A 13564-nucleotide genomic window follows, 5' to 3' on the forward strand; every position below is an offset into this window, starting at 1 on the left:
TTATACTTGAATGGGGAGAATTTTAAAAATAACTACGAGAAACACAAATTAATTGTTTGAACAAGTGACAGGAGTGATAAAGAGTAGATCAACTTGTTCTTTTTATGCAAACACGCCGGAAAACTTAATGTAACCGCATAAGGATGAGAAGTCCTTTCTTGCCGCTGACTGGAAATATATTTAACTTCTGAGGTTCCAAAGAGGAGGGAGAACTATAAAAAAGTATTGTTTTACATCTAAAGCAAAATTAATTTCAGAAGCAGAAAACAATTTGAACATTCCCAGTAAAATATAGATTGAACGAAGTAGATTTTATAGTAGAATTAATATATATGGTTTATTGGATCTACAGGTAACTTAAATTGGTTAGATATAAAAAAGAAGCAAGCTGCCAATTTATGGCCTGTTAACTCTGATTATCTATTCACTATACTGCTTGGGTCTTAGCATATAAGAAAGACCTCTGCTTGAGGGGGGTGGAAATGGGGTCAAAGGTCAAGACATTGCAAGTCAGAGGTCACTGCCATGAGAGAGGGAGGTCAGTTGACAAGTATCCTATCTTCATGAAACTGAAGCTTTTTGATTAATTGATTTGAGGTTCAACAAAGCGTCATAAGAATGGAAACTGTTCTAATAAATACTATGTTCCAAAACATGAAACCATTTTATCATCTTAAGACCTTTCCAATCATTTATTTATGAACACAACACAAAAATATTGACTTCATTAGTCTGACCTTACTGTTCAGGAGCGGAAACACTCAGAATTTGCATTTACATAGCTTAGGAATGGAAAAATCGACATTTAAATTCTGTGTGATTTGTACAAGTTACTTCATGTGTGATTAGAAACACCATTCATTTTGAATTGTTTTGGATTTATGTGGATTTTGATGAATTGTGAATCTAAAGCTGGATCTTTTTTCCTGCAGATTTTTAAATTTGAAATTCAGAATGATGATGCTATCGCCTATTCACTGCTGCAGGCTTAGAGGCAAGCTGTCACATCAACCTTGGAGCAGCACACGCCACAAATGAGTCACGTTACTGAATGAATCTCATCAGCCTCAGGCAGGACAGTCGCAGGGCAAGTAACAAGCAAAGACTGGGAATTTACCGCAGCTTTAGCAGTATTTAAATGAAAAGCGAATGCTCAGTGTCATCTGTCACAATTCTTCAGAATTTGCTTCCACACCACTTCAGATGATGAACGCTTGCACTTCAGAACCAAGTTTAATATCAGCAGCATATTCAAGATTCAAGATTGTTTAATGTCATTTCCAGTACACAAGTGTAAAGGAGAACAAATAATTGTTACTCCAGATCTGATGAATCACACAAAAAAACCCACCAATAATAGCGCAATAAGATAACGGGCACAATAATTTTAAAAGGCATTAAGTATAAACAAATAAGATAGTTTATATTCATAAATTGATTTTTTTTGTCCAAAAAGTGATGCTAGGAGTGTCTGCACATAAGGGTGGCTCTGACAGGAAGTGATAAAGTGGTGGGGGAGGGGTTAATGGGTGGAAGTGTTGATTGGCCTTACTGCTTTGGAAAAGTAAAATTTGTTGTGAAGTTTGTTGGTTTGCGTGGCAACAGTACAGTGCAATATATATATAATTTAAATTTAATAGGTAGTGCAAAAAGAGAGCCAAAATATAGTGAGGTAGTGTTCATGGGTTGGTTCATTGTCCATTCCATATTCTGTTGGCAGACGGGAAGATTTTGTTCCTGAAATGCTTTTATTTTTATCCTCTCTTTAGCTTAAAGAATTAGAATTTTCTCCAGTCACACTGTTTTAAAATGCCTGATGACCTTTGTCACATCAAACCATCCTATCGTAAGACTTCTGTTATTTACCATTTTCAGGCCATTGGCTCTTCATTATTGTTTGAAATCCACTTATGATTCTGCAATGCAATGCATAATGGGAGAACTATTTCAAGATAGAATATGGAACAGTACAGCACAAGAAATGGCCCTTCAGCCCACAACGCTGTGCCAAACCAATTAACCAATGGCCAACTGAACTAATCCCCTCTGCCTACAAGATGTCAGAGCCCTTCCACTTTCCTCACATTCATGTGTCCTTCTAAATGTCTCTTAAAAGTTCCTAATGTATCTGCCTCTACCACCACCCCAGGCAGTGCATTTCAGCACCCACCACTCTCTGTTTAAAAAAACTTGTCCCTCACATCTCCTTTGAAATTACCTCCTCACACTATAAATGCCTGCCCTCTAGTATCAGACATTTCGACCCTGGGAAAAAGATACAGTCTGTTTACTCTATCTATGCCTCTTATAATCTTATAAACCTCTATCAGATATGCCCTCAGCCTGTACCGTTCTAGAAAAAACAACCCAAGTTTGTCCAACCTCTCTTTACACCACATGCCCTCTAATCCAGACAGCATCCTGGTAAACCTCCTTCGTACCCTCTCCAAAGCCTCAACATCCTTCCTATAGTGGGGTATACAGAACTGTGTCAGAATCAGGTTTAATATCACTAGCATATGTCATGAAATTTCTTGTTTTGTATCAGTATATTACAGTGCATAATAATAAAAATTATTATCTACAATAAGATATATAAAAAAAGAAAATTAAATTTAAAAAGTGGTACAAAAAGTGAAGGGAAAAATACTGAGGTAGTGTTCATGTATTCATTGTCCATCAGAAATCTGTGGGCAGAGGGGAAGAGACTGTTCCTGAAATGTTGAGTGTGTGTCTTCAGGCTCCTGTACCTCCTGCTTGATGGTAGCAAAGAAAAGAGGGCACGTTCTGGGTGATGGGGCCCTTAATGAAGGGTGTACTCAAAACTCCAGATGTAGCCTAACTAGAGTTTTATAAAGCTGCAACATAATTTCCTGACTTTTGAATTCAATGCCTCAACTAATAAAGGCAAGCATTCCATTTGTCTTCTTAAAAACTCTGGTATAGATCTAGTATAAATTTTGCAGTTAGAAGACATGTATAAGGTGTATTATTTTAAATGTACTGTTATCTGATACATGTGAACACTGAGCTGGAAGCACAAGAGTTTTAGATTCAGTTATTGCCCTTCAACCATTAGGCTCCTGAATGAGCGTGGATAACTTCACTCATCTCAACTCTGAACTGATCCCAACTCATGTTCTCAGTATTTATTTCTTTATTTTTTTCTGTATTTGCACAGCTTGTCTTCTTTTGCACTTGTTCGTTTGTCAAGACCCTTCATCAGTACCTGAAAGAAAGAGAAGTCAGTGTATTCTGATTTCTTTCCAGTCCTGATGACAGGTCTCAGCCCAAAATGTCAACTGTTTACTCCTTTCCATAGATGCTGCCAGGCCTGCTGAATTCCTCCTGCATTTTGTGTGTGTTGCTTTGGATTTCCAGCGTCTGCAGATATCCTCATGTTTGAGTTGAAACTATGTCCTTTTGTCTGAGTCTGGTATCACCTCAGCAGGTTTGATATAGGTTCAAAGCAGCACACTGATGTGAATATATGAACACATACATGAACGGAAAAGAAAGGGCAGATCAGATCAATCTCTCTGAAGCAAGCACAGGGATGTTTGCACTTTACACTGTCAGCCTTCAAAGTGAACAACAAATTGGAGCAATAGATAGGCATAATTTCAAATATGGATTGATAGATTGCAATGCATGGATTTTGCAATCTATGCTCAGTTTTGCAATCTATACTGAGTGTACGTTCATGGTTTGCTGCTGCTGTAGCCCATCGGCTTAAAGGTTCAACATGTGTGTTCAGAGATGCTCTTGGTTGTTTGAGTTTACTATCACCTTCCTATCAACTTGAACCAGTCTGGTCATCTGACATCTCTCATTAACAAGGTGTTTGTACCATTCTCTATAAACTCTGGAGGCTGTTGTGGATGGAAACCCCAGGAGATCAGCAGTTCCTGAGATGCTCCCCATGTGGCAGCAGCAGTCATCCTATGGTTAAAGTTACTTGGATCACATTTGTTCCCCATTCTGGTGCTTGGACTGAATCTCTTAACCACGTCTGCAAGCTTTTAGGCATTGATTGGCTGATTATTTGCATTAATGAGCAAGTGTACAGGTGTACCAAATAAAGTGGTCACTGAGTGTTAATGTACAAGCACGCATGGCAATACATATGAAGAGTAAAATATTGTGATTGAATGAAAAAGCCACCCAGACTCTCAATTTCTGAAAAAAACTTATTTTCAGAATGTCCAGGAATGGAAATGTCTACAAAAAGTGGTGCAGCCCAGTCCATCTCAGGCAAAGCCCAATTGAGCACAATTATGGGGTGTGCTGCCATGAGAAAGCACCATCCATCATCAAGGACCCCTTCTAAGCCACATCCTCTTTCCACTGCTACCATTGAGAAGGAGGTACAGGAGCTTCGGGTCCCACACCACCAGGTTCAGGAATAGTTATTCCTCCTCAACCATCAAGTTCTTAAACCTGTGTGGATCACTTCCCTCATCTCCACACTCAATTGACTCCACATCCTATTAGCACACTTTCAAAGACTCTCCAACTCATGTTCTCAGCATTACTTATTTACTTCACTATCTCACTAATATTGCTTTCTGTTGCTCTACTCATCTTTATTTAACTATTTAATATACATATATATACTCATTGTAATCCAGTTTTTTTCTATATTTATCATGTACTGCTGGTGCATAACAACAAATTCCATGACATATGCCAAGTATAGTAAATCTGATTCTGATCATTTATTATTGTCATAATTTGTCCTCTTGTACGTTGGATGTTTGCCAGTCTTTGTTATGGATAATTTTTTATACTATATTGACTGCATTTCTTTATTTTCCTGTGAATGCCTGCAAGAGAATGAATTTTCAGTCCTGCTGAAGATTTCAGCCCAAAACATCAGCTGTACTCTTTTCCTAGATGCTGCCTGGCCTGCTGAGTTCCTCCAGCATTTTGTGTGTGTTGCTTTGGATTTCCAGCACCTGCAGATTATTACTGTTTCTAGTTCCCACTTGATGAAATGTATGTATTCCAAATGGTGAATGAGAGTAACTAATATATAAAAAGTAATTAGTTGAAAGCAGTATTAGAAAAAACCTTCTGGATCCATTGTGCAGCAAGACTTGGGGAAAAATTAAATAATATTAATTGTAAAATTAACATGCTTTTCCACATATTTTGTATTGGATTATGAGGAGCGATTACTTAAAGTGAGAGTGTTCTCATTAGAAAGGAAATGGGAAATGTAATAAAACGATTGCTGTTTTTAGGATGTATACAGCGCTAAAGCTCCAAAACGAGAAGATTAGCTTTATTTGTCACATGTACATCAAAATGTACAGTGAAATGTGTTGGTTCCACCAACGGCCAACACAGTCTGAGTATTGAGCTGGGGGCAGTGCACAAGTGGCACTATGCTTCCGGCACCAACATATCATGCCCACAAGTCACTAATCCTAACCCTAACTGTACATCTTTAGAATGTGGGAGGGAACTGAGCACTCTGTGGAAACCTACTCAGTTACAGGGAGAACCTACAATCTCCTTAAAGAGAGCAGCAGGAACGCTGATGGCTGTTTGCTGGCGCTGTAAAATGTTACATTAACTACAATGCTACCATACCACCCTGTGCCCCCTTCCTTGCTCTTATCAACTGTTATGTTAAAAGCACTGTAGTGCTGTGGCTGTTCAATTTGGGACCGCACGACCCAATTTACATTGGTGGTGCGCAAGTGGAACAGGTCAAAAGCTTTAAGTTCCTTGGGGTCAATATCACAAATGACCTGACTTGGTCCAACCAAGTAGAGTCCACTGCCAAGAAGGCCCACCAGCGCCTTTACTTCCTGAGAAAACTAAAGAAATTTGGCCTGTCCCCTAAAACCCTCACTAATTTTTATAGATGCACCATAGAAAGCATTCTTCTAGGGTGCATCACAACCTGGTATGGAAGTTGCCCTGTCCAAGACCGGGAGAAGCTGCAGAAGATCGTGAACACGGCACAGCACATCACACAAACCAATCTTCCGTCCTTGGACTCACTTTACACTGCACGCTGTCGGAGCAGTGCTGCCAGGATAATCAAGGACATGACCCACCCAGCCAACATACTTTTCGTCTCCCTTCCCTCCGGGAGAGGGTTCAGGAGCTTGAAGACTCCTATGGCCAGATTTGGGAACAGCTTCTCTCCAACTGTGATAAGACTGCTGAACGGATCCTGACCCGGATCTGGGCCGTACCTTCCAAATATCCGGACCTGCCTCTCGGTTTTTTTGCACTACAGGTGTCCCCCACTTTTCAAACGTTTGCTTTACGAAACCTCACTGTTACAAAAGACCTACATTAGTACCCCGTTTTCGCTTTCAGAAGGTGTTTTCATTGTTACAAAAAGAAAGCAGTGCACGATAAAAAATTCAGCGCGCAAAAAATCAGCGCGCGCCCCGAGCAGCCGCTCTCCCCCGGATTCGGAACGGCATTGCTTTAACATGTGCCTGTGAGCAGCTGTTTGCAAGATGAGTTCTGACGTATTGGGAAAGCCTAAAAGAGCTCATAAGGGTGTCACACTTAGCGTAAAACTAGACATAATTAAGCGTTTTGATCGTGGTGAACGAAGTAAGGACAAAGTGAGTTTGGCTTGTGGAAGCTGACGACCATGATGTTGAAGAGGTTTTGGCATCCCATGACCAAGAATTGATAGGTGAAAAGCTGATGCAATTGGAAGAGGAAAGGATAAAAATCGAAACCGAATGCAGTAGCGAAATGAACGTGAAGCAACTGCGTGAGATTTTTGCTGCAATGATAAGTACGACATTAATTTTTAAAGGGTACGTAGGTTTAGGAGATATTTGCAGCATGGCTTGAGTCCTTACAAAGAACTGTGTGATAGAAAAAATGCACGAGGCTCAGCAGTCAAGCAAGCCTTCCACATCAGCCACAGCAGACGACGAACCTCGACCTTCGAAATCGAGGCAGGCAGTTATAGGAGAAGATGAGCTGCCTGCCCTGATCGACGATGAGATGACACCCCTGTGTCCCACGACCCCAACACCTGGGCCCCAGACTGATACTGTACCGATTCGCGGAGAATGCAGCAGTAGCCAGGAGGCACACAGCACATCTTTAAGAAAAAAGCCAAAATAAACATGACAATTAATTAGATGCCGCCCCACACGTAAATGTCGGCCCAGATCAAAGGCGATGCAATCGTCTCTGATCTGGGCCGACAATTACGTGCAGGCAGCACCTAATTAATTAGCATGTTCATTTCGGCTTTTTTCTTAATGATGTGCTGGGTGCCTCCCGGCTACTGCTGGACCCCTGCATGCTTCACGGTTCGGTATCTGTCGGCGGCCTGGAGGGTGTGGGCCACTGCACCAGCCAACCTGCAATGACTCCGTCTAACACACCATCATCAGTGTGCTCGGTGCTGTCCTGATTCCGGTAAGTGATACTACACTCTACAGACATTATTTCTACTTTATATAGGCTGCGTATTTTTACGTGTTATTTGGTATGATTTGGCAGCTTCATAGCTTAAAGGTTACTGGAGAGTGCTTGCGCCGTGTTTTTGCCAACAGCGCTTGCGTGAGATTTTCTGCCGACGGCGCTTGTGTGAGATTTTCGCTACGGAGAACAGTTCAGTGATGATTGTGGAAAAGTATTTCTACTTTATATAGGCTGTGTATTTATCACACCATTCCTACTTTTACTATGTGTTACTGTTATTTTAGGTTTTATGTGTTATTTGGCATGATTTGGTAGGTTATTTTTGAGTCTGCGAACGCTCACAAAATTTTCCCATATAAATAAATGGTAATTGCTTCTTCGCTTTATGACATTTCGGCTTACGAACCGTTTCATAGGAACGCTCTACCTTCGGATGGCGGGGGAAACCTGTACCTTACTTTCCATTTTTCTATTTTCTATTTATGATTTATAATTTAAATTTTTAATATTTACTATCGATTTGTAACCCAGGGAGTGAGAAGCACAGAATCAAATATCACTATGATGATTGTACGTTCTAGTATCAATTTGGCGACAATAAAGTATAAAGTATAATTTTATAACCATAATCATTGTAGACTGCAATGGAGCTATTCCCTCAGCTGGGGAGCAGGAATGTTGCAGTCAAATCCTCCAAAATAAAATTAATATCAATAAGATTGAAAGAATTCCAAGAAAATTTACAAGGATGTTGCTGGGTTCTGAGAACCTGTGTTACAGGGGAAGGTTGGAGAGGTTAGGTTTTTATTCTCTGCCGTGTAGGAGAAAGAGGTTCGAATTGATAGATATATACAAAATTATGAGGAGTTTGGTTAAGGTAAGTGCAAACAAGCTTTTTCCACTGAGATTGGGTGAGTAGAACTAGATGTCATAGGTTAAGGGTGAAAGGTGAAATAGTGAAGGGGAGCCTGAGGGGGAACTTCTTCACTCAGTGGGTGGTGAGACTATGGAAGAAGCTGCCAGTGGAAATGATGGATGTAAGTTCAATTTCAACATTTAAAAGAATGTTTGGATAAGTACATGGATGGGAGGGGTATGGAGGGCTATGGTCCGGGAGCAGGTTGATGAGACTAGGCAGAATAATAGTTCAGTATGGACTAGGTGTGCCCGAAGGGCTTGTTTCTGTGCTATAATAGTCCTCTCTATAACTAGAACTTTTGTTTTAATGTTTCTACATTAAACAATGTAGACTACGATGAGTTGTTTTGTCTCATCCAGAGAGTGGCGTAGGAATCATGTTTTGTGCTTGAACGGGAAGAGTTCAAAAATAGCTACCAGAAACATGAACTTATTCTTTGAACAAGTGGCAGAAATGACAAGGAGCAGGTCAACGTTTTCCTTTTATGCAAACATGCTAGAAATCTTTACATACCCTAACGGCAGAAGGACAAAACTTTCTTCCATGATATGTAACTATTGAGATTCCAAAAAGGTGGGAGAAATTTTTATAAATATATAAAGCGAAAGAGGCTGGCTAAAGTCAACGTAGGGCCCTTGGAAGACGAGAAGGGGAAATTGATATTGGGTGATAAGGAAATGGCTGAGGCATTGAATGACTATTTTGTGTCAGTCTTCACAGTAGAGGACACGCCTAATATGCCAGAGAAGGATGTTATGGACAAAATGGGAGGTGAGGACCTCGATAAAATCACTCTCACTAAAGAGATAGTGATGAGCAAACTAGAGGGCCTAAAGGTAGGTAAGTCCCCTGGTCCTGATGGGATGTATCCCAGGGTGCCGAGGGAATTGGCAGAGGTAATAGTAGACGCGTTGATAACCGTTTACCAAAACTCTGTAGACTCTTGGTAGGTGCCGGCGGATTGGAAGACAGCAAATGTCACATCACTTTTTAAAAAACGATGTAGGCAAAAGACGGGCAACTATAGGCCAGTTAGCTTAAGATCTGTAGTCGGGAAAATGCTTGAAGCTGTCATTAAGGAAGAAATAGCGAAACATTTAGAAAGGAGTGGTTCCATTAGACAGATGCAGCATGGATTCAGAAAGGGCAGGTCCTGTTTGACAAATTTACTGGAGTTCTTTGAGGGCATAATGAGTGCAGTGGATAGAGGGGAACAAGTGGATGTCATATAACAAACAACACACATAAAAATTGCTGGTGAACGCAGCAGGCCAGGCAGAATCTATAGGAAGAGGTACAGTCGACATTTCGGGCAAGACCCTTCGTCAGAACTAACTGAAAGAAGAGATAGTAAGAGATTTGAAATTGACGATTTGGAAGAGGGGACTGAGTGTAGCGTAGCAAAATTTGATGATAACACTAAACTGAGGGGAAAAGCAAATTGTACAGAGGATGTGGAGAGTCTGCAGAGGGATATGGATAGGTTAAGTGAGAGGGCCAAGGTCTGGCAGATGGAATACAACGTTGGTAAATGTGAGATCATCCACTTTGGAAGGAATAATAGAAGAGCAGATTATTATTTAAATGGTAAAAGATTGCAGTATGCTGTTGTGCAGAGGGACTTGGGAGTGCTTGTTCATGATTCACAAAAAGTTGGCTTGTGGGTACAACAGGTTATTCAGAAGACAAACGAAATGTTGGCCTTCATTGCTAGAGGGATTGAATTCAAGAGCAGGGAGGTCATGCTGCAACTATACAGGGTACTGGAGAGGCCACACCTGGAGTACTGTGTGCAGTTCTGGTCTCCATACTTGAGGAAGGATATACTGGTTTGGAGGCAGTGCAGAGGAGGTTCACCAGGTTGATTCCAGGGGTGAAGGGGTTAACCTATGAGGAGAGATTGAGTCACCTGGGACTATACTCTCTGGAACTCTGAAGTAGGAGAGGGGATCTTATAGAAACATACAAAATTTTGAAAGGGATAGATAAGATAGAAGTAGGAAAGTTGTTTCCATTGGTAGGTGACACTAGAACTAGGGGACATTGCCTCAAGATTCAGTGGAGGAGATTTAGCATGGAGATGAGGAGAAACTGTTTTTCCCAGAGGCTGGTGAATCCGTGGAATTCTCTGCCCAGGGAAGCAGTTGAGGCTTCTTCACTAAATATATGTAAGATACAGTTAGATAGATTTTTATATAGGAGGGGAGATAAGGGTTATGGGGAAAAGGCAGGTAAATGGAGTTGAGTTTACAGACAGATCAGCTATAATCTTATAGAATAGCAGGGCAGGCTTGATGGGCCGGACGGCCTACTCCTGCTCCTATTTCTTGTGTTCTTATGTCCTTATGTAAATTTAAATATATATATATTGTTTTATAACTAAAGCAAAATTAAATTCAAAAACAGAGAATGATTTGAATTCCTTCAGTAAAACGTAAGTTGAACATAAGCACCAACATTTATAGATACAGTACAGTAAAAGGCCCATCTGGACCAACCAACGATCCCATCCGTGCTACTACACCCAAGTGACCATCTAACCTACTGACCTGCATGACTTTGGACTGTGGGAGGAAACCGAAGCATCCGGAGGAAACGCACGCAGTAATGAGTAGAATGTATAAACTCCTTCCAGACATCAGCAGGAAACGTATTTCCTGCTTGCTGAGAATTAGTCATTGCTGAATTGACAAAATTTCCATACTTATATGGTCCTGGTTCAGCACTTTTATTTTTAGCTTTTAATGGAAATCAAAACCATGGGCATGATTTTTTTAAATCAAATCTTTGTAAGCTGATATAATTCTGGATAATTTCTCAGTCATTAATTTTTGCCATTGTCCAATAAATTTCAATTTTTGTTGTGCTTCTAGCCCCTGCAAACAGCTAATTTTCCCAATTTCCTCTTTTTAAAAAAATGACACCTGTTTGTTCAGAAACAGAGACTGGCTGTGTTGTGGAAGCACGTGTGAAAGTCACATGTAGGAGGCACACTGTGGCTGTCTACCCTGAGAACTGAACCAGGGTCAGACCACAATTAAAAATGAGACAACTGTGTCAATTTCCCAGGAGCCTGCATTTCTGTGATGATTTTCACATCCTTGGAACGATATTTTAGAGCACTTTGCAGCCAACAAATCAATGTTTAATGTTGGAAATTGAAACAGTCAGCTTGCTACAGTGAGCTCTAACATCAGTGTGACAATGGTCATATGACCTGTGTCAGTAAGTGGAATAGCTCATAAGAACATTAGACATAGGAGCAGAATTAAGCTACTTGGCCCAATCACTCCGCTCCGCCATTTCATCATGGCTGATTATTTATCCCTCTCAACACCATTCTGCTGCCTTCTCCCCATAACTTTTGACAACCAGACTAATCAAGAACCTATCAACACCCACTTTAACTTTATCCAATGACTTGGCCTCCACTGACATGTATTGCAATGGATTACACAGGTATAACAAAGAAATAGCAAAGAAATCCCTCCTCATCTCTGTTCTAAATTCTATTCTGAGGTTGTGCCCTCTGGACCTAGACTCACCCACTCTATCTAGCCTTTCAATATTTGATAGGTTTCAATGATTTTCCCAATTTCCTCTTTTTTCCCTCCTCATTCTTCTAAACTCCAGCAAGCACAGGCCCAGAGCCATCAGAGCTCTTTGAATGTTAACCCTTTCATTCCTGGGATCATTCTTGCAAACCTCCTCTTCAATGCCAGCACATCCTTTCTTAGATAACGGGCCCAGAACAGCTCACAATACTCCAAGTGTGGTCTGACCAATGCGACGAGGGTTAATGTAGCAAAAAATAATTTGAAAGCTGTTCCTAGGTCCATGCTCGAGAGAAGCGGGTGTTACAAAAGGACCAAACATAAGACATATTTTGGGTAATTCCCCCTCAGGTCTCCCATAAGTGAGTGACCTACTTTCGATGCATAATTCCAGAAAGACAAAGTGGAAAAATCCTCAACTTCAGTTCATTCATTGAACATCATTCAACATCGATGGCAAGTGAAATGCGTTGTTCAGCACAGTCTTAGGCTGTGCTGGGGTCGGCCTGCAAGTGTCATCATGCTTCTGGTGCCAACATAGTATGTCCACACTTACTAACCCTAACCCATGTGCCTTTTGAACATGGGAGGAAACTGAGGCACCCAGAGAAAACTCATGTGAATGGGAGTTTTGTTTCAGCTGCGGAAGCCTCACTTAGAATATTAAGTATAGCTTGTTTCCCTTGCCTAAAAGAGGATGTGCTAACCTGAAGGGTCTCAGCTAAAACGTTGACTCTTTATTCCTCACCATAGATGCTGCCTGACCTGCTGAGTTCCTCCAGCATTTTAGGATTCAAGATTGTTTAATGTTATTTCCAGTCATCATCATCGTTATGTTCCATGTTGTGTGACATGGGTGTTCATAGTCTTTGACTATGATTGTACTTGGCAAATTTTTCTACAGAATTGGTTTGCCATTGCCTTCTTTTGGCCAGTGCCTTTACACGATGGGTGATCCTGGCCATTGTCAATACTCTTCAGAGATTGTCTGCCTGGTGTCAGTGGTCGCAAAACCAGGACTTGTGATCTGCACCAGCTGCTCATACACCACCTAATCCCATGGCTTCATGTGACTCTGACTGGGGGGGCTAAGCAGGTGCTACACCTTGCCCCAGGGTGACCTGCAGGCTAGCGGAGGGAAGGAGCACCTCATGCCTCCTTTGTTAAAGCTGCATTTCCACCCCGCTACCCAATTTCCAATACACAAGTATCCGATGCAGCATAAAAAACACAATAAGATAAAGAACACAATAATTAAAAAAGACACATTAAACATAGATACCTAAGAGAGCTTGATTGCATGCTAAGATTGATTGTATGGCAATAAGTGACGCTAGGTACAGGAGGTAACTCTGACAGGAAATGATCAAGTAGCAGTGATGATGGGGTGTGGAGGGGTGGGTTTGTGGGTGGAGGTGGAAGTGAGTTGTGTTGTTCAGTCTCAGTATATGGTTGTGATGTCACCAAAAATATGAGGGAAATGTGAGGGCAAAGCCAGCAATATCTGGGAAAATGCGCTAACAATGTTCTGATGCTTTACGTATGCTAACACCACGGCTATATTGGCTTATTGGTAGGCATCAGCCAACAGTGAAGCTTTTTACAATATAATCTGTTACAGGACTAGATACCTTGTGCTAAGCAGCAAACACATCTGTAAAATAAGACAAAG

Source organism: Mobula hypostoma, chromosome 3 (genome assembly GCF_963921235.1).
Source record: "Mobula hypostoma chromosome 3, sMobHyp1.1, whole genome shotgun sequence".
Taxonomy (NCBI): Eukaryota; Metazoa; Chordata; class Chondrichthyes; order Myliobatiformes; family Myliobatidae; genus Mobula; species Mobula hypostoma.